This window comes from Diceros bicornis, chromosome 18 (assembly GCF_020826845.1).
Source record: "Diceros bicornis minor isolate mBicDic1 chromosome 18, mDicBic1.mat.cur, whole genome shotgun sequence".
Taxonomy (NCBI): Eukaryota; Metazoa; Chordata; class Mammalia; order Perissodactyla; family Rhinocerotidae; genus Diceros; species Diceros bicornis.
This window is the reverse complement of record NC_080757.1, coordinates 4,920,755-4,942,799: the sequence shown is the minus strand read 5'-3', so window position 1 is coordinate 4,942,799 and position 22,045 is coordinate 4,920,755. Positions and strand designations below refer to the sequence as shown.

The window sequence follows — 22,045 nt, the reverse complement described above, 5'->3', positions numbered from 1 at the left end:
CTAACAATCTGGTTAACAATCCTAGCGTTACAGAAAAAATGTGGGTGCTGTGTCTTACAGGAGAGGTAGCTTGAGAGGCAGCATAGCATAGTGCGTTAGCAGTGCTACTCAAAGTGTAGTCTTATACTTACCTGGCAGGGGAGATACCATGATCACAAAGTGTAGTCTGCCTACGAGTGTTGGTCTAGAACTGTTTGGTCCTGGTTCCCAAGGAGATCCAGACCTCGCACCAGCATGTAAATCAGCACACTGTTTAGCTCAGCTGATATATTTTCAGAGTAACACGTTCTCATTGAAGGAAGCACTGCATAGATTTACAATTTGGTGTAAACCCCGTATCTTCTCACAGACCGGTATAAAAAAGTTTGAAGACTAGTTACTTTGTGTAGCTCTGGTTTAGAGCACAAATTCTAGAACCAAATTGCCTGGGTTCAAATCCTAGCTCTGCCACTTACTTATTAGTTCTTTGTGACTCGGTTTCCTCACCTATTAATTCCTCACCTATTAATTTCCTCACCTAATAATATTAGTGCCTACTACTATTAAGTATGTGTGTGTGTATATATATCTGATATATCTATATCACATAGTAAGCACTATGCAAGTGTCAATAATAACAACAATAACAATGATAAGTATATGAATAAAACAACCAGCATGGTCTGGCAGGGGCAGCTAGAGGCATATCTCTTCTTTGAACTGAGATGCTTGCAGGATGGTTGAGCTGGTTGGTTCTAGAAAGGAGAAATTGGGGTTGAGCTTTGTAATCGATGAGGATTTGATCTCCAGGGTGTTATTTGCTGACTCTCCAAATTGCCATCCCCGTCCTCATCTATCTCTGAAGAAAGATAAGTGGCTCCCACTTAAGAAGTGAGGAGGTTGGGGAGGGAGGAAAGTGCTTATTGCATGTTGCGATGGTCATTCAGTGGAGTGCAGGTGCTGGACTTGAGAGCTCCGTGAAGACTGCACTTGTTATGTAGCAGGCACTCTATAACTATTTGCTGAATGAATAAATGAATGACTTCGAACCTCAGCAGCAATGCAAAACAGTTCACGCTGCGGATGATTTAAAGTCTGTAAATTAGCATGCTCTAAGATATAAAACAAGGAAAGTGACTACACAACGGTTCTCCTTCATATTCGTCACTGTCTTAGCACTGGCTCGACACAGCCTGCCAGGATTCTCTCTAGCTTTTTGTTCTTTTGTTTAAAGGACCAGGTGAAAACTGAGCTCCGAGCAAGTCGTGTCTCATGCATCATGGTGACACTCCCGTTGCATTGTGAACAGGACTGCAAGTCTATCTTACAAATTTTGTTTTGGGTCCTAGAATGAAAACTTCAAACCTTTCTCCATGCTGCTGAATACCGTTTAGCTACGATGTTAGAAAGACACAGCCTTCAGAACCCCTGAGGGAGAGATTCTAAAGACCCCTAAAACCGAGAATTCCAGGAATACTGTATTTAATAAAGAAGGGCAGGAGGAGAAGCAGGCATGTTGTTTTTATTTGTTTTTATTTCCTCCTTTGCCCACTGGGTAAATTGAAGATTGGCAGAAAATATTGGACTAAACTGGAGGCTGGATCCAGAGAACTTAGGTTGAGGAACCAGGCTACCTTTTGGAAAGCTGATTTTGATTTCAGTTCTTTTTCAAAATTAGTTTTATTTGTATTAAAATACACATAACATAAAATTTACCATCATAACCGTTTTTAAGTGTACCGTTTAGTGGCATTAAGTACATTCACATTGTTGTGCAACCATCACTACCAGCCATCTCCAGAACTCTTTGCATCTCGCAAAACAGAAACTCTGTCCCCATTAAACAATAACTCCCCATTCCCCTACCCCCATCCCCTGGAACCACCCTCCTACTTTCTGTGTCTATGAATTTAACTATTCTACATTTCTCATATAGCTGGAATCATACAGTATTTGTCTTTTTGTGACTGGCTTATTTCACGTGGGTCCTCAAGGGTCACCCGTGTTGGAGCATGTGTCAGAATTTTCGTGCTTTTTAAGGCTGAATGACACTCTGCTGTATGTCTATAGCACATTTTGTCTGTCATTCATCCACGGATGGACGCTTGAGTTGCTTCCACTTCTGGTTATTGAGAAAAATGCTGCTATGAACATGGGTGTGCAAGTATCTCTTTGAAGCCAGATTTTAGTTATTTTTAAAATGAGTCCTGATATTTTAATCTGAGCACCAGAGTATCAGTAGCCTAAGACAGTAACTTACAGTCGCCTCTCAGGTCTTTATAATAGACAAATTTTATTGTCTTTCTCTTCTCTCACCCTCTCTCTGTCTCTGTCTTGTCTGTCTCTGGTGCTTGCTTTTGTAGGGGGCATGCAGGCAGAGACAATCCCTCCTACCCTCACAGCACCTTGCAAGGTGTTGAGATTTGATCAGAGAACAAATAGGTGAGTTACCAAACACGACTGTGGAGAAATTGATCAAATGGAAAGAATGGATTAAGCTTTAGATGTAAAGTAGATCTACTGTAAAAGTTAATGTCTTCACATGAGTAAAGCTCTGACTTAAAGATAGATCCCCTGGATTTAATGGTTACTTTTATAAAATGAACTTGCTATCAGATAATGCAAGTCACCATTTGCAGGTAAAGTAATCTGAAACAGCATGTTGTTCGGTTAAAACGGAAAGGTGAGATTCAGAACACGGAACATAACACACTGAGGGCGTCTTTGTAGAGCTGTGGGGTTCTGATTTCACTTAAGAGAGAGAAAAGGCATGAAGAAAAGCTGGCTGAAGAGAAGAGAAAAGTGTGTGTGCCCGCCCGAGCTCCATGGCTGCCCTACTGGCCTCCCCGGGCATGCAGGCTTCTGTGGCTCGGTGACGCCTGTGCTTTTGGAGTGAAGCTAAGGTGGAGGCAATGCTGGCGGATTTCCAGAGCCTGGAGAAAGCTCCCAGCACTTGCAACTGTGCAGTCTTTTCTCCCACTGAAGACTTGCTCAGTCTGGACACGCATGTCCCCAACTAGTGGGCAAGGGTGTTGAAATGGAAATGGATGTATTCATAATTATGAAAAAATACGCAGAGGAAAAAAAAAGACTGAAAAGAGGTACGCCAAAAATGCTTGAAGTTTGGTTTGGGCTGGTGGTTCCTTTTCTTTTTTCCAGAAAAAAACTTTTTTTCTGGGTAATGGAAAGCACTGTATTTGGTAAATTAGGAAAAAAAAAAAAAGAAATGTCCGTTTGCCTTGATATTCTCAAGTCGAGGGCTGCCACTAGCGAGAAGTCAAGGCCCATGCCCCTGGCTCTCCACCTTCCCCGTGGAATGTGTGTTTCTGTTTGAAGACACCTTCCTTAATATCTATTGTTGATTCATTAACACTTAACTCACAGTCAACAGAACTACAACTCACACCTGAACAAAGCTTATCCCACACCCGTTTTTTCCACCAGGTACATCATGGCCTTCTTCACTACACTTCAGCACTACACTTGGGAATCATTTTAAGCAGCAAAATCACCAACAAAAAGCATAAAATTGTGAAACATGAGACTGTGACACCAAATAGACCACGAAAAGGACACTTGTTTCCAATATGAGAGCTGAACCAAGAAGGCAGAGTCACCTTGTTCAGCTTCAGCTGGGAAAGCGCGTGTCAGGCAACTCAAAGTTTTTGCCACTCTGTGCGTGTCTGTGAATGACCATGAAAGCACCCCGAGTATTGATTTTGGGGCTACAAATAAAATTTTAGCAAGTAGGCGAATTTGCAAATATGGAATCTGAAAACAACGAGGATCAACTGTAAAGGATATCATACAATATGTGGTCTTTTGAACGGCTTCTTGCACTTAGCATGATGTTTTCAAGGCTCATCCGTGTCGTGGCATGTATCAGAGCTTCATTCCTTTTTATTGGCAAATAACATTCCATTGGTTATTCTGAATAATGCTGTGATGTACATTTATGTACAAGCGTCTGTGTACGTATGTTTTCATTTCTCTTGGGTATATAACTAGGAGTGGGATTTTTGGATCATATGGTAACTCTATGTTTAAACTTTGAGGAACCGCTAGAGTGTTTCCCAAAACTGTTGCACCATTTTATATTCCCACTAGCAATGTAAGAGGGCTCCAATTTCTATGTATCCTTGCTAACACTTCTTATTATCTGACTTTTTGACTGTAGCCATCCTACTGAGCGCGAAGTGGTATCTCATTGTGGTTTAGTTTGCATTTCCCTGATAAGTAATGACGTTAAGTGTTGTGTGTGTGCTTATCGGCCATTTGTATATCTTCTTTGGAGAAATGCCTACTCAGATCCTTTAGGCAGGAGTTCTAAACCTCTTTTGTGCCATGTACCCCTCAGGCAAGCTAGTGAAACTTAGGAGTCCCTTCTTGGAATAAAAATAATAGAATTACAAAGAAATCCAATATGGTGAAATAAAGTTATTAAAAATATTTAGAAAAACAAATTTGTCATATAGTCATTTTAAACCTCCTTACATGTTGAATAAAATTAAGAGGCAGATTTATTAATGCCATAATCTGAAGGTAATGATGAGTATTAACAGTATTTGGAGATATCCGCAATGACTGTAACAAACTGCAAAAATACATTTAATGTTGACTCGTGGCAGAATCACAGCACTAATATTACTAAGCAATATTAGTCACTAATATTACTAAGGTTTGTTGCCTACAATCATAACAGAAGGAAATGCTAAATTTCAGTTAGAAGTTAATGAAAAAATGGTGTATTTTTTTTTCCCTTCCAAGATTACAGACCCTTAGAATTCTATTTATGTCTCCCTTGGTGCAGTCCATGAATCCTGGGTTAAGAGACTGTCATAGAAGGACACAGCCCCTTCTAGAACCATGACACCCATCCAGGTAAGGATCAGGGGAAGCAATATCCCAACCCCTCTCTCCTGTTACCCTCCAATCTCCTGCAGTATTTTCCATTGACTGGACCCAACTGCAGTCAGAGGGCAGGGATGGCGCAGTCATCGGGAAGGCGCAGTCCGTAGGAGTCAGAGCCCCGTAGGGCAGGGAAGTGGAGAATAGATGAAGGGTGGGATACGGGAGTGAGGGGGAGTGAGGGTGAGGTGAAGTGGTGGTGCCACACTGAGAGTAGCTAACACAATGACCAAAAGACTCCCAACGTCCGGTTCTCTGTTGAGCTTCCACAGTAGGAAGTGGAAAGAGAGGAAGAGCTTGCCTTCCGGTTAGAATTTGGTGGAGAGCAATATTTCCTAAAGTGACCTTCTTTGGAACGTACTGGAAAACACTGCAACTTCTATTCCTCATTCTGGTTTTGGAGATTCACAATGCATACTAGCCTATTAAACGCTCTGGGAAGATCAGCATCAATGAGACTTTTTTGAAAATTTAATTTCCTCAACTCACGTGAGCACAGTCACTTTCCTCACAGCCCTCTATTAACAGAGCTCTGCAGAGCACCAGCTTGGGATATGCCAGTGTAGAGTTCCATGATCTATACTCCCAGGCAGCTAGTTGGCAAGGCTGTTTTACATCCCTTGACTTAGTTAACCTTCATAGCATCGCTGTGAGTTAGAATCCTGAGATTCAGAGAGGGCGAGTGACTTATCCAAGATCACACAGCTAGTTAGTGGTGGAGCAGGAAATAGAAAAAAGAGTTCTCCTGGTGCCCTACAATATAATAAACATCACCCCCCCCCCTTTTTATTGCTAACGCTTCATTCGTTCTCCAGATATCACCCAAATGAACCCAGCTGCCAACTTTGCCCCCTGTGGGGCAGCTCTGAAGATAATTAAGCTGACGGCCTCCTACCTCTGTGTCCTTGTTATGTCTTCTGGCTCAACTGCATCAAGAAGCTTCTACTTTTTGATATGAGCCCAGAAAATGATTTTAAGAAGGAGAGAAAAAGATTATTCTGCAGTTTTTCTCATTTAAACTATTTTCCCAGAGAGTGTGGGGGAGAGGTTTCACCCCCATGCCCTCTTTCAGAGCACCTTCTTGATTTTAAAAAGTGACTATTCTAGAAGGAGAAAAAAATGATCAACGTAGTACTCAGATAGGGAGCTAACCAGTCTTTGCCCTTAGTAATAATGCCCTTCCCTTAAGGGGGCAAATGTTCACAGTAAAGACTATGTCCTGAAGTGTATAGAACGTTTTCCAAGGACATGTGATGAGAAGGGCTGGTAATTCAGGACCGAGCTCCTTCCACTTGTATGACACTGCACACACCCACAGCACAATAATGACATGTCATTGCTGTGCATAAGCCTGTGAGGAATGGCATGTGAGGAGCTGGGAATTTTTTTTTTTTCTTTGCTGAGGAAGATTCACCCTGAGCTAGCATTTGTTGCCAATATTCCTCTATTTTGTACGTAAGCTGCCACCACAGCATGGCTGCTGATGAGTGGTGTATGTCCACGCCCAGGAACTGCACCTGGGCCACCAAAGCAGAGTGCGCAGAACTTAACCACCAGGCCATGGGGCCAGCCCCGGGAGCTGGAAAGTTTTGAGCTATGTTTTGAAGAGAGGGAGAGGCATGGATTAACAGAAAAAGGAAGTTAGGCACACCTCCCCGGGACACTTGGGACGCCATATTGGTGGTGGGGGATAAAGACCTGTGCTTGGCTATCCAATAAAGAATAAGTAGGCAACCAGAGTGGTGCAGGGCAGAGGAGAGTGCAGTGCCGAGAGATGAAGGTCTCCAGTCCATGCTCTGCCACAAAGAGCGGTGAGAGCTTAGGCTGAGTACGTGGCCCCTTTTTGCCTCCTTCTCCATCTATAAAATTAGTAAGGGGGCTGGATCAATGAAGTGTATACAATATAAGGTGCCGAGGAGCATGTGCAGAGTCAGGAAGACTTCATCTTCAAGGAACTTCGAGTCTAGCGGGGGCAGCAGCCAATGGAGTGTAGGAGAGAGCAGTGGGTAAATGGAGCATCCTCTAGAGGCCTCCAACCCAATTGACCAGAGATGAAGAAGGATTCCCGAAGAGCTGCAAGAGGAATCTGGGACCTGAAGGATGGGAAGAAGGTAACTAGGTGCAGGAATGATGGTGGGGAGTGGAGAGAATAGCATTCCAGGGAGAGGGAGCGGAATGTGCACATGCACAGAAGTATAACACTTTTGAGGACTTACAAGGAATTGACTTGAGACTAGGTGGGGCAGGAATAGGGAAGGTTTTGTTTTCAGCTCCCTCCCTCTGATTGACAAATTATTTTATAAATAGGCAATATATGCACATACAATATCCCAAAAGTATAAAAGTGTAAAGTGATAAGTATGTCTTTCCTCTCTTTTGCCCCCTCGCCATCCATTTCCACTTCTGAGACACAACCATGGGCATCAGTTTCCTGTCAACATTTTCAGAAATATTTTACAAATTTACATGCATCTAAATGTGTGTCTCCCTACAAATGGCAATATTTTACATATCATTATTACTCAACTATATATCTTTGATTTTATTACTTATCACATTTCATCAAGGTCTTTCCATTTTTTTAATAGCCAATCTGAGAGGTGAAAAAATGGTATCTCATAATTTTAATTCTCTTATTATAAGCAAGATTAAGCTTCTTTTGGTGTGTTTCAGAGCATCTCTATATTAAATTCTGTGAACAGTCTGTTTATACATTTGCCAATTTTTTTTTTTTTTTTTTTGTGAGGAGATCAGCCCTGAGCTAACATCCGCCAATCCTCCTCTTTTTTTGCTGAGGAAGACGGCCCTGGGCTAACATCTGTGCCTATCTTCCTCCACTTTATATGGGACGCCGCCACAGCATGGCTTACCAAGCAGTGTGTCGGTGCGCGCCCGGGATCCGAACCAGCGAACCCCGGGCCGCCGCAGCGGAGCGCGCGCGCTTAACCGCTTGCGCCACCGGGCCGGCCCCCATTTGCCAATTTTTTAAATTGATTTGCCAGAACTTTTTATATGTTCGGGAAATTAGCCCTTTGGGTTATGACCTGCAAATTTGTTTTTCCCAGTTTGACATTTTTCCTCAGCTTTCTATGTTTTTCTGTTTTGTTTTGATATTTTGTCATGCAGACTTTTCCAATTTTTTGGTAGTTAAGTTTATTAATAACTTTTTAATGGCTTCTGGGTTTTACATAACATTTTTAGGAAGGCCGTATTCATTCTAAGAAAAAAGTCTCATATTTTATTTTAGTACTTTTATGGATTCGGTTTCCATATTTCAAATTTTCACTCATCTGTAATTTACTTCTATTGTAAGGTATGAGTTAGAGATCTAAATTTATTTCTTATTTCCAAATTGCTATCCATTTCCCCAACAAGACATTTTATAATCTATCATTTTTTCCTCATTGATCTAAAGTGCTGCCTTTATCATACATTAAATTTCCAAATGTGTTTGGATTTATTTTCAGACTTTCCATTGGATTTCATTTATCTGTCTATTCCTGTCCTGGTATCACATAATTTAAATTCAATTTCTGTATTATGTGTGTATTTAATGTCTGGAAAACCTAGCATCTTCCCTTCCAGAACTTTTCTGCCTATTGCTCTGAGGGAAACTTTAGTGGGGACCAGTAACCAGACAGTTTGCTTAGTCCTTTGCTCCATTCTCAGGTCCCGAGATCTAACTTTTCCCTTTGGTTCTGCCTTCCTCTGGTTGCTTCAAGGAATTACTGGATTACTAGTAATGAGCAATCTACCCTGTTTTTGATCAGCTTTTCCAGTGTCTTTATTGATCCTCCCTGGACTCTGGGAAGAGGGGCTGGAGAAGTCATTAGTGGTAGAGCTATGACTGCAACCTAGGTTTTCCTGACTCAGTTCAGGACTTACCGCTAATATTACTACTATGATGATGACTTTTGTTATTACTACTAATGTCATCATCCCCCAACCCCACTGGTCCTATTAAAATACAATGTGCCAGGCGCTGTGCTAAGTATTTGAAATGTATTACCCATTTGCTCTTTATGCAGCACTCAGAGGAGGTGGAGTGGGTTTCTCTATCCACACCTAGCTGTTGGTGGTCACTACTGCGTACATTCCACCCTTGCACACATTCCCTTTATTGGCTACTTTCCAGCTCTGAGTGGGAGCCCAGGCACCCAGACTTCCCAGTGTGCAGCAGACAAATTGCTGTAGGAGTGTGTTTTTATTTCCAAAGTGGTAAATTGAACCAAAATAGTTTTTATACAGTTTACAACGTGTCTGACAAGAAAACAGGTTGTTGCTGCCAAATCCTGATTTTTAATTGAACCTCTATTTGAGTGTGGGGCACAATAAATAGCCCTACCCATGGGGGGCATAAGGCAACAGTAGAGGCATTTGAGAATGTCCCCTGGGAAGGCCAGAGGGCAAAGAGCCCACAGTTTTCGGGACGCCTTGCTCACTTTGGTTATTTTTGGAAATGTCTCTTAAAGGGCCCTTGCAGGGGAGTCGATGAATTTGTGGCTGCCATTGTGATAGCAGTCAAGTAACACAGCAGTTCTGTTGAGCCACAGGGGCCGAGTTTGGGTTTGATTTGACATTAATCGGATTTCATAATCCCTACATCACCTAGGTTTGCTCTCCTCAGGCCTGAAAAGTCATTCCGCACACAAAGAGAGGACTTCCCCACCTTGCTGGGCCCTTTGCTCAGTGAAGCTTGTTGGAGAATAAGAATGTGGGCATTTTTACTGATCTCGTGAGAGAAGCCGGCACGGGCATCTGTGGTCTGAGTCTTGGGTCACTCTGCCGGTGACATAGCATCATAAACAGATGGCAGTTGGTCCACAGCATCCCTAGGTCAGTGAGGTTGAGGCTGCCAGGGGTCCCCTGCAGGGATGTGTGAGCTGGTGTGTCTGTGAGGAGGAGCACCGTGGCTGGTGTACCATGTTTTTTGTGAGAAGAGAGAGGAACCAGCAGAGCCAGGAGACAGTGGCCCGAGTCGTGAGCCCTGTAGGCGATCAGGATGTGGATGGCCACTGTGATCCATGATGGCTGGTATCCATGAGCTGCTGGGTCCGTGCTGTGGAGACCCAAAATGTTCACCATTTCTTACATTTATCCACGATCTCATCTGAAATTCCAACAATCCTGCAATCTGGGTATTATTATTCCTTACTTACAGATAAAGAAATTGCGACCCGGAGATGTCAGCTTGCTCAGAGCTGCGGGGACAATAGGTTAGGCCCGCCTACTGAGCTGTTTTTCTGACCTTCACCTTCAGAATTCAATATGAAGAAAATCTTCAAAATGAGAAAATGAGGAATGGATACTTTTCTCTAAATAAATCTAAATGTTTTGGCTTTCTAAAAGTTTGTTCCTCCAACCCAATGTCTCCCACAAATTCCATACATACCTTCTGAAAATGCAGAGCTCTCCAGGATCGCTAGGAGGAAATACTGCTCCTCCTTTATTTTTCCACAATTAATACAATGACCCTGTTTAACACACATTTACTGATCACTGCCCCGGGGCTCTGGCACTGTGTAAATTATAGGATGTGAGGACACAAAACGTGACGTATTTTTAAGATGTTTCTATGTGGAGACTTTAAAAGCAGTATACTAAAATATCAGATAAGGCTGTCCTCCAATGATTGCTCTCACATTTAAAAAAAAGCAACAACTTCCCCTGCCCAAAAAATGACAGAAACTCTTCTTTGTGAACTTCAGCGTCTGTGGTTTACTCTTCAGAATTACCTCATTAATAGCAGATTTTAGTTTTTTGAGGATAGATTTGACTTTTGGAAGCTGGAAAAATCATTTAGACTTAAGTCTGGTAAATAAAGAGGGTAATATAATTTTGGTTTTTAAAAAATGTGCTGTTACAGAAAAGAATGGTTTTTTTGCGTGTTTTGAGGATATTTCTGAAGGAAATTCCTAATACTTTACCAAAGGAGGAAGGCTAGCAAGTGGTATAAAACTACGAAACCATTTATTTAGAAAAATAAATGCTGGTGTGTTTGTCATAAAAAGTCAATGTTATTACTGTTATAGTTATACCAATGCTTCGAATTTAGAAGATACTTCTCAGCCAGCATATTATGATGTATATTCATATTACAAGATAGAAAAAATTTCCCATTTTCAATTTTTCTCATGTCAGCAGTCAACTTGAATTTCTCATAATTCTCAGTTAGTCACCAAGGATTTTGGAAGTGCTGCCCGAGTCCCATATGTGGTGGGTCAGCCACACAGCCCCACTAGGCAAGCCAGGTCTTTGCTATTGGGAAGAAAACACAAAGTCATAGGGTTTCAACCAGTCCATTCTGTTAAAAATGTGTTTTAAAATATTCAGAGAAGGGAAAAACTATTGAAATTCCTTTAAGCTGAGGGCTAAAATAACCCATATTATTACAAAATCAGTTAAAATACTTTTATTGTCGGCCACAGAATTCATTCAGTTAAAAGGGAGGATAAGAAACGCTAGAGGAGTGAGTGATGGCTAGCGGCCCTGTTGTTACGGCATCCGTAGTACAGTGACCTGTAAGAGGAGAGGGGACCGCTCAAGGTTATCTTTTATTTGGGAAACAGGAAAAGAGAGAAATCATGACCAATCTGATGAGAGTCTTGGAGGAACTTAGCTTTTCGATAGTGACATCTGCATTTCTTTTATTTAATAAACATTTATAGGATACGTGTCCATGTATCCCTTGCTTCTTGGAGGAACAAAGTTGGGTACATCAAATAATGACCCCAAACCAACAAAATATCTGAAGAACTTGTTGGCCTTTTATGACCAGTCTCTACTTGACATTTCTCGCATTTCTTTCCACTTGCAAATTCTCACTTATTTCCTTTCTCAGTTGAAAACACTGTGCAAACTCTCACTTATTTCCTTTCTCAGTTGAAAACACTGAAATAATTATCCCGTCACTACGTCTGGTGCCTGGATGCCTTGTGGGTTTGACTACTTTGTCTTTTTCTCCTCATTCGTGTAATTTGAGGGGCCACAATTTAGCAAAGAGATTAATGCACTTGCAATATCTTAAGACAGGCAAGGTTTTTGCTTTAGTGGAACATATACCCTGAGGTGGTAGGGAAGATAGAAAATCACAAAGAAACCTATAACTGAACATGACAATTGAAATCACTGAAAAGTGCTCAGAAGGCAGATGTCATAGTGAGCAACCAGCGTGTGGAGGAGACTATTCTAGGTCACTGAAGGTCTTTTTGAAGAGGTGGTGCTTGAACTGAGGTCCAAAGTGACTGTCAGCAGAGGGGACAGGAACTCAAAGGCTGGGGAGCGGTGGGGATGAGCTTGGTGTTGGAGGGACAGGAAGGATGCCAAAGTGGCTAGACCAGAGAGTAGCAGAAAATAAGAAGACATGAAGTCTAGGAGTAGGCAGGGGCCAGGATGTAGTGCTTAATGGTCTGTGAGATACTAGACATGTAGATATTATTCTAAGAATGATGGAGAATCGATGGAGATTTAATTTATGTTTAAAAAGATTGTTTTGGCTGCCGCGTGGAAATGGATCACTCCACTGTCCTTGTCTTTGTTCCTCTGTATATAACCTGTGTTTTTAAGATTTTCTGTTTGTCACCGGTATTGAGGGCTTTCATTATCGTGTGTTTGGTGCAGTTTTTCTCCTTGTTTCTTTTCTTCTTAGAGTTTGTTGAGCTTTTGGAGTGTGGATTATCTTGTAGAAAAACTGATGGTTAACTACAAAGAGGAGGCGAGGGCTGAGGGTCAGGTTCTAGGGCCCTGTAGTATTTAGAAATTGGCCAAGGAGGGAAGCAGCAAAGAATCCTAAGGAGGAGGAATAGTTGATTACGTAGGAGGAAAACCAGAGGAGTCTGGTGTCATTGAAGCCAGGAGAGAAGTGTTTCAAGATTGGCAATGTAGAAATATTTATTGAGAGCAGTTTCAGTGGAATGCAGAGACCAGTGGCCAGATCTGAATTACGTTTAAGTGTAGATTATTCTTCCAAAAAACTGGCTGAAAAGAGTTAGGATGGAATCTCAAGGCAGACACAGTGTCAGGAAAGGGATTTTATAAGCATGCGAGAAAATTGAGTATATTTACAGCAAGAGGGGAAAGAAAAAATAGGGAGAGGTTGAAGATATAGACAAAAGGAGATAATTAATGAAGGCGACCAAACAGGACAGACAGGAGACACAATTAAGAGTACGGGAGGGGTGTTGCTTTGATAAGGAGAAGGGGCATGTCATTCTCTGAATCTGGAGGTGGGATGCGTAGATTTGCTTTATAGATGGGGACAGATTGTTGCGGTTGATGCCCTCAATTTTCTTGATGAAGCAGGAGGCAAAGTTCTCTTCTTAAAGTGGAAAGTTAAGTTTTAGTAGAGGGCCTGAGATGAATATAAAAATTTTGTATATTGATAGTGGAATTAGAAGGCAAAGCTTCCCAAGGATAAGTAAATGACATATTAGGTCACGCTGAATATCCAGTTGAGCTTGGAATCCAGAAATGGGAATGGTTGGTTGATGTTCTTTTGCAGTGCTCAGCAGCCTTCGAAATGGAGCTAAGGAGGCCAATTGTGGGATTGTGGTAAAAGAACAGGGGTGCAAGGAACTATATATGTGATAGTGAAAATGTTTCAGGTGGTCAACAGTATCAACTAGGCAGAGTGGAGAAGTAAAGAAAACTGTTCCTGGGGGGCTTAAGGGTCTTGGGACTGAATATAGTGATGATAAATCAGAAGAGTTTGTATAAAGGCAACTTGCAAAAACAGTTGTTCTCTACCTGCCTCATGGAGTTACCATAAGGTGTAAATGAGTTAATTCACGCACAGTGCTTCGACTACTGCCAGCACATCGGAGGAGCCCAGTAAAGGCTGGCCGTGGGAGCAGATGCTATTGGTGCCCTGCACTACAGTCCCCCGGCCTCCTCTGATTTTAGCTGCAGATCTGGTGGGCAGTGTCCCGGCATGTCCATGGTCTCCAGCTGCCACCTCACACCTCCCATCTCAAGGGCATGCAATGTCCTTTCCCCAAAGCAGCAGGAATTTGCTCACCTTATACTTAGGTGCAGCTAGGAAACAGATGGAGTACTGAAGCTGTATGTAAAAGGCCCAGCCTCTTGTTTTTCATCAGGAGGTGCATTCTAGATGGTTCTTCAGATGGTCTCTAGCATCTAGGCAGATGCTCCACCTCTGTGAGTGGGGTTGCTCACAGGGGTAACCAGCTCCATATCACACACTGTATTGACTTTTCTCCTTTCTGACTGTCCCTTTCTCTGTTCCTTCACTTCTGCTTCCTGGGATATATCCCAAATAAACTATTTACACTCAAGCCCATGTCTCGTGCTCTGCTTTCAGGGTAGGGTGGGGCAGGGGATACCCAAACTAAGATAACCATTATTAGTGTTATTATTATTGTTAATGTTATTGATTTTATTCTTATCTATTTTTATTATTACATATTCTAGACATCTAGAAATTAGTACAAAATTTCTAATTTCTTTTCTGGACAGAAAAGAACCTAAGTCCAGACATCCAAAAGGCTCACAAAGTATCAAGCAAAATAATTGAAAGTGACCAACACCTAGACATATCCTTGTGAAGATTAAAAAAAAAATCCAAAAGACATTTGGACAGAGAAGCCTGTTGATCACATGGGAACAAAAATTAAACTGCTTTCAAAATTCTCCTCTGCAACACTTAATGGCGAGAGAAATAAAATAACATCAACAGAGCTTGGAAGGAAAAAAGACTGTATTCTAAGAAACCTGTATCAGGAAAGTTGTTGTCCAAGTGAAAGGGCAATGGAAAAAATGTTCTTAGATGTGCAACACACCCTTATAACCTTCTAAGCGAAGTTACTCGAAGACTTGATTTAACTGATGGTGGAATGGATCAAAATTCAGAACTCCAGAATGTGGAAGTCATGACAGTGACCATAAAACAAGTACAAAGAAAACGAGTCTAGATAATTGTTTTATATATGGTTATAAAACAGAATGCAAGTGTAAAAAGCAACTCTTGAAAAAGGATAATGTTCCAATTACGGTCATTTGAGTCTAAATGTTATACAAAAACCAAAACCCAGAGCCAGAATCAGAGGAGAAGACACGATTTCCTTGTTGTTCCCAAGGGGGATGTGACTTCACTCCTAATAAACGGAGAAACATATGTCCCAGGATGTAGTTTTAAACCTCAAAATAAGAACTAGTTGCGATGAAAACAGGATGCATACTTTCCAAATTACTAAAGAGAAGGACAAAGAAAATAAATTTCACATATCAGACATACCCATCTAACACATTGACGTTTTCCGCCTTTAATCTTCCAATCTCCAGGGCCTTCTGTGATTCATCATCCCTCCTGGATCTCAGCATCACCTCCAATACCGTTAATTCAGGCGCCCCATTTCTGACCACAGCCTCCTCCCTCTCCAGCTTGGTTTTTTAATTAAAACCACTAAAACAGTTCTTGATCTCATTGTGACCTCCAGCCCCTTTATCTTCTATTTCCCTGTCCCTCAGCCCTCTACATCCTTCTCTTTGCTACCTATCCCGCTTCGATTCCAGGGGCCATTATTCTGGTAATACTCTAGCCAACACCCTAAACTCCCTTGTGCCTTTTGGTTTGTGTCTTGCCTCATTTGGCTGACATCCAATCCCAGAGCAACCCACTATGTGCTGTCTCTCTCTCTCTGTATTTGAGCAGCTGGAGAAACACTCAATGGGGCAGATTCTACCATCATAAATTCATGACCATCAATCTTGAATGGGCACGACAGTACCAGACAATCCTTTAGGTATCTCTGGTCAAAGAGTAAATATATATTTTTTATCATAAATCACAATATCATAGACATTTGATGCTATTAACTACTCTTGCCCTTGGCTTCTCTAATACTACACTCTCTTCCTTCCTTCCTGTCTCTTTGTGTCTATCTTTTCTGTCTCCTTTCAAAAGGGATCTCTGTTTCCTTCTCTGCCTCTTCTACATTGTTGAGTTAACTGAAGTCCTTCGTGTTCAATTTTGGTTGTACAACAAGGTCTTCTGGGAGGTTTTAATAATTACTGATGCCTGGCCTCACCCCAGACTGCCTGAAAATGAATCTCTGGGAGTGAAGCCCAGTCATCCATATTTTTAAAAATATTAAAAAATATGTATATTTTAAAAAATATCCAAGTGAAAGAGGTGTTCGGATACATTGCTGATGGGCATGCACAATGGTAAACACTCTATGGTGGGGAACTTAACAATATCTAACAAAACTACGTATGCATTTAACCTTCAACTCAGCAATACTCCTTCTAGGAATTCACCCTGACGACACATCTCCAACAATACAAAATACATATGTACAAGGTTATTCACTGTGGAATTATTAACTCGAGTTCATAAAAATTTTCCCTTGTGTTGTCTTCTGGAAATTTTATAGTTTTGGACTTTATACTTAGACCTGTGATCCATTTTGAGGAACATTTTACATATAGCATAAGGTATGGATTGAAGCTGTTTTGCATATGGCTATCCAATTGTTCCAACACCATTTGTTGTGAGGACTGTTCTTTTCCCACTGAATTGCCTTTGCACCTTGTTGAAAGTCAGTTGTCTGTATATGGATGGGTTTATTTCTGGACTCTTTATTTTGTTCCATTAATCTATTAGTCCATCTGGTTGCCAATACCACATTTTCTTGAAAAGTGTAGCTTCATAATAAATCTTGAAATCAGGTAGTGTTAGTCCTCCAACTTTGTTCTTTCTCAAAGTTGTTTTGGCTACTCTAGGTTCTCAGCATTTCCATAAAATTTTATAATCTATTTTTCAATTTCTATAAAAATGTCTGCTTTGAATTTGCTTGTGATTATGTTGAGTCTGTAGGTCAATTTGGGGAGAATAGACATCTTAATAATATTGAGTCTTCTGACCCATGAACACAGTATATCTCTCCATTTACTTATGTCTTCTTAATTTCTCTCAACAAGCAGTTTTCAGTATAAACTTCTTGTACATATTTTATCGGATTTATCCCTGAATGTTTCTTATTTTTTGATGATATTTTAAAAGATATGGTTTTAATTTCATTTTTGATTGCTCATTGCTAATATATGAAACACAATTGATTTTTGTATATTGATCTTATATCCTACAACCTTGATAAACACGTGTATTAGTTTTAGTAGCTTTTTGTAAATTTAATTGGATTTTCTTTCTAGATGACCATGTTGTCTTTGAATAAAAACAGATTGACTTCTTTCATTACAATATGAAAGACTTTGTGTTTTTTTTGCTTTATTGCAATGACTTGAACTTCTAGTACAATAGTGAATAGAAATAGTGAGAATAGACGTCCTTGCCATGTTCCTGGTCTTAATGGGGAAGCATTCGGTCTTTTACAATTAAATATGATCTTATTAAATTATATTATTATCCTTTTTTGGATTAATTGTATATTATTTTTTAATTCGTTTTAATTATGTTGGTTTATTTGCAATAACCTTTTCACTTTGTTCATTTATTAGCAAAAATCTTTTTTCAGTGGTTGCTTTAGGGTTTATAGTATAAATGTTAGTCTTATCCCAGTTGGCTACCGTGTAACATAATACCACTGTATGTTTAGTGTAAAAACCCTGCAAGAGTGTACTTCCATTTCTCCCTTCTCAGCCTCTGTGCTTTTATTGTCATTCCTTTCACTTGGTCATGTTGTAAAACCCATATTGCATTACAAGTTATTTTCTAAACAATCATCTTTAAAGATATTAAATAATAATAACAAATTTTACACATTTATCACATAGTTATCATTTCTGCTTCTCTTCATTCTTTTTGAAAGGTGTATCCACTTTTGCACTATGGACATTTGGGGCCAAATAATTCTCTGTTGTGGCGGCTGACCTGTGCATTGCAGGATGTCTAGCAGCACCCCTGGCCTCCATCCACTAGATGCCAGTAGCACCTCCCAGCCTTGACAAAAGCTCTTGATCTTCTCTTCTTCCCTCTGAACTCAGTCCATTCTAAAGGTCTTAGAGAATGGCACTATTATGCGTGTAGTTGCACAAGTCTGAAATCTCAGAATAGATCTTGATCTTCCCTCTCCTTCGTTTTTCACATCTAACTCATCATCAAAATATATTATTTTTACTTCCTAAATATGCTTAATTCCGTCCATTTTTCTCATTATTTGCTGCTACCTCCTTAATCTAAACTATCCTAATTTCTTACCTAGACTACTACCATAAATTCCTAACCTGCTCCTGTATCCCTTTTACTTCCCTCCAACCTGTTGTCCACACTGTGGCTAATGTACTTTTCAAAATATATATCCTGCAAGACCCACCCACCCTCAATTTATAACCTAAATAGCAAACTTATGCTTCCTATGTAGGTATAATCCCTACAATGTACTCATATTTAAATAGCAAAGAAATGCGGAAGGAGGGATTCAAACTCAGGTCTACCTAATTCTACAAAGAGACAATTTTTGAGTACTTGAGTAAGTATCAACTTAAAATGAGAAAGAATATTGTATTTATAGGAGAGAAAAGTGAAGGAACTATAGGTATGAAAGCAAGTGTTTGCATCACAAAAAAAATCATCAAGATTTCCTTCACATTTATAAGTTAAACTTTGTACTGACTTTCCATCCTCAAGAGGTGTCTACACCGCCTGTTAGTGATTGGGATGAAATGAGTAAGCGAAGGTTTATGGAAGAGAAAGATTAACATACCTTTGCTATAGTAGAACCAAGACTGTTCTAAGTACCTTACGAGACACAAATAGAAAGATGAATAAGACGTTGTCCTAGTTCTTAAGGATCTATTCAAGTCTTCCTGTCTCATCATTTGCTCATCTTCTCCCAATTCTTTCCACTTCAAGCAACTCCATCATTTCCCCCTTCTCCACTAACATTTTTGCACATGGCTGTGTAATCAGTGGTCCTAGGCTAAGGGGGAAAAAATTTCAGCAAGAACTTATTCAAATCACATTCAAATCAAGAAGGACAAATGACTCACAAGAGTTTTAGAGGAACTTGAAGCTCTTTTAATAAAGAACAGAAAAATAGACTACCTGAAATCAAAGACAACAGTTTCCGTTCAAAATCTGTCTCTCCAAATGGAAACAATGAGGCATTGCAAGTTTATACTCTTGAAGAAAAGTGGAGCACCAAAAATGGATAAGGAATAAAAGAGAAAGAGAGAACTTGGAAAGATGAAAGAAGGTTCTATCTGGTGGTAAAATCAGATAAAAGGATTTCCTAGAAGGCAGTCTTTGGGTGAGTCTGTAAAGGGTGGCTTTGTTACTGTTCAGTAAGTAGGAGCTTTCAAACTGGAGAACGCTGTCCCCCGGCCTTTGAAAAGGGAAGGCATCATTACCATCTTGTAACAAGAATGCCAGTATTTGTAAGCTTTGATTCACTTCAAGTCATCTTACAAAAAAAAAAAAAACACCAAAAACCAGTCTTTTAAATTTGACTTCTCAAATAAAAAGGCTTCTTATGCTGGCCTTGGATCAGAGCCCCCCTAGTTTGTGTTCACGTCCTTTGTGCAGTGAGGGATATCACCAAGTCAGAGAATTCTCAGGTTGGAAGAGTCCTTAGGGCACACGGGGTCTTTGGAAACAGTGGAACCATTTTCTCTGTTAGAATCTGATGTGGAAACCGATATTTAAAAGATGAGAGCAGAAGTGAGATTGATGGAGAGAGGAGGGATGAGCAGGGGACACAGAGCCCCGTCTTCCTGGGCCTCCAGCTCTGATCTGGTATCTGAAGCACCCTTGGAGAAATGCTGGAGCATTTGGAGCACAATTTCACAATGCTCACTTAGTCTTTTCTTTTTCCCCCCTATTTTTGCTGTCAATTTATACCGATTATATTGAAGCTCTGTTATTAGATGTATAAATATTTATAATTGTTATATATTTTTTCTATCTTTTTTTTTTCTGTGAGGAAGATCGGCCCTGAGCTAACATCTGCCAATTCTCCTCTTTTTGCTGAGAAAGACTGGCCCTGGGCTAACATCCATGCCCATCTTCCTCCACTTTATATGGGACGCCGCCACAGCATGGCTTGACAAGCGATGCATTGGTGAGCGCCCAGGATCCAAACCGGCGCATCCCGGACCGCCGCAGCAGAGTGCGCGCACTTAACCGCTTGCGCCACCGGGCTGGCCCAATAATTGTTATATTTTCTTGATATTTTGCAGTTATGAAGTTTCCCTCTTTATCTCTAGTAATATACCTTATCTTGAACTTTATTTTATTGGCTATTTTCTTGTGCCTACTGTTAGCATGGTCTATCTTTTTCAATCCATTTACTAACTTATTTGTTCCTGTGTATTTAAAGAGTATCTCTTATAGACAGTATATATTTGGTTCTTGACTTTTTATTTAATCTGACAATCATGTCTTTTGATTGGAATATTTAATCAATTTAAATTTGGTGCAGTTATTGAAACAGGTGACTTTAGGTCTACCATTTTGCTATTTATTTTGTCTATTTGTTTGTTCCTCCTCTCCTACCTTTTTTGTGTTAATCAAATATTTTTTAACGTTTTCTTTTAATTCCTTTGCTGGATTTCTAGTTAAACTAATTTTTGCATTTAAAAAAAATTGAGATATAACTGACATACAACATTATATTGGTTTCAGGTGTACAGCATAATGATTCCATATTTGTATATATTGTGAAATTACCACGATAAGACTAGTTAATATCCATCACTGCATATGATTACAATTTTTTTTCTTGTGATGAGAACTTTTAAGATCTACTCTTTTAGCAACTTTCAAATATGCAATACAGTGTTATTAGCTGTAGTTGCCATGCTGTACATTACATGCCCACAACTTATTTATCTTATAACTGGAAGTTTGTACCTTTTGACCCCCTTCATCCGTTTCACCCACTGTGCACTCACTTAGAATAAGACTCACTTGTCTTATTCTCTCTGCTTACTAATGAGGCAATTGAGGCCCAGAGAGTTAAAATGACTCGTCCAAGTGCCATCACCTGCATAGAGACAGAACTGAGGCCTAAGACACCTGCTCGACATGGGTTGTGTGGTTAAGTACACTCTCCCAAAGCTCTGATTATGACGCCTACCTATATTGTTTGGTCGAACAAGTTCCTTTTCAGGGGGACGAGGTTGTTGGAATTTATTTGAAGGGTCAAGGAAGGACCTTAAAAATAATTCAAGTGGCTGACACGAAGGCATGTAGCATTGATACTCAGGCCTGGGCCCCAAAGAGAGGAAGGAAGGATATTGCTTAAAAAAAAAAAAAGATGTCCATATAAATGGGCTGTGAGCTCCTCACAGGTATGAGTCTTACCTTGGCACCATTGCCTCCCTTTGGCTGTCACATTGATTTGTACAGAGACTGGTGCTTGATAAATGTCACATGCAAAGCTTGAGAGGTGGTCTTAGTTGGAAAGGAGTTTCTTCATAGTATGCTAAGCTGAGTGATGGGAAGAAAACATGGTATTTGTAGGTGGAAAGCGGAACAGGCTATTAATATTTGTTCAACCACTAGCTCATTGTCAGATTTGGGGAAGATTATTTACACTTCACAGACTTTTTTTTCCTCCAGTATAAAGCGAGGAAGACAGACTAGATGGTCTCCAGGGTCTCTTCCAGTCTGAATCCTCATATCTATTCCCGATTTGTCTAATGACAGTTGTTCCTATTATATTTATGGAGCATCTACTCTGTATACACTGTGTCTATTCATCTCAGCACCCTGCAGTGTAGGGAACATTATCCCACTTTATAGATAAGAAGATTTAGAAGCAAAGAAATTATGTAACTCACTCAAGTTCACATAATCAGTAAGGGACAGAATTGGGATTCAAATTCAGATTTGCCTGGGGCCAGCCCAGTGGCGCAAGCAGTTAAGTGCACACACTCTGCTGTGTTGGACCGGGGTTTGCCAGTTCGGATCCTGGGCGCACACCGACATACTGCTTGGCAAGCCATGCTGTGGCGGCATCCCATATAAAGTGGAGGAAGATGGGCATGGATGTTAGCCCAGGGCCAGTCTTCCTCAGAAAAAAAAAAAGAAAAAAAAAGAAAAAGAAAAAGAGGAGGATCGGCAGATGTTAGCACAGGGCTGATCCCCTCACAAAAAAAAAAAACAAAAAACAAATTCAGATTTGCCTGACCCTGAAGTTCCCTCCGCTATGCCAAGCTGGCCCAAACTTATGATGAG

The 22,045-nt window shown here is 40.5% G+C and overlaps 1 protein-coding gene across 1 annotated transcript in view; it reads left to right on the top strand.

Moving 5' to 3' along the window:
* Positions 1-21,426, top strand: part of LOC131416895 (protoheme IX farnesyltransferase, mitochondrial) — a 279,864-nt gene extending 258,438 nt beyond the window's left edge. The window contains exon 8 of the transcript XR_009222648.1: positions 21,411-21,426. The gene's annotated coding sequence lies outside the window, so the exon portion shown is untranslated. The remainder of the gene's footprint in view (positions 1-21,410) is intronic.
* Positions 21,427-22,045: the final 619 nt, after the last annotated feature.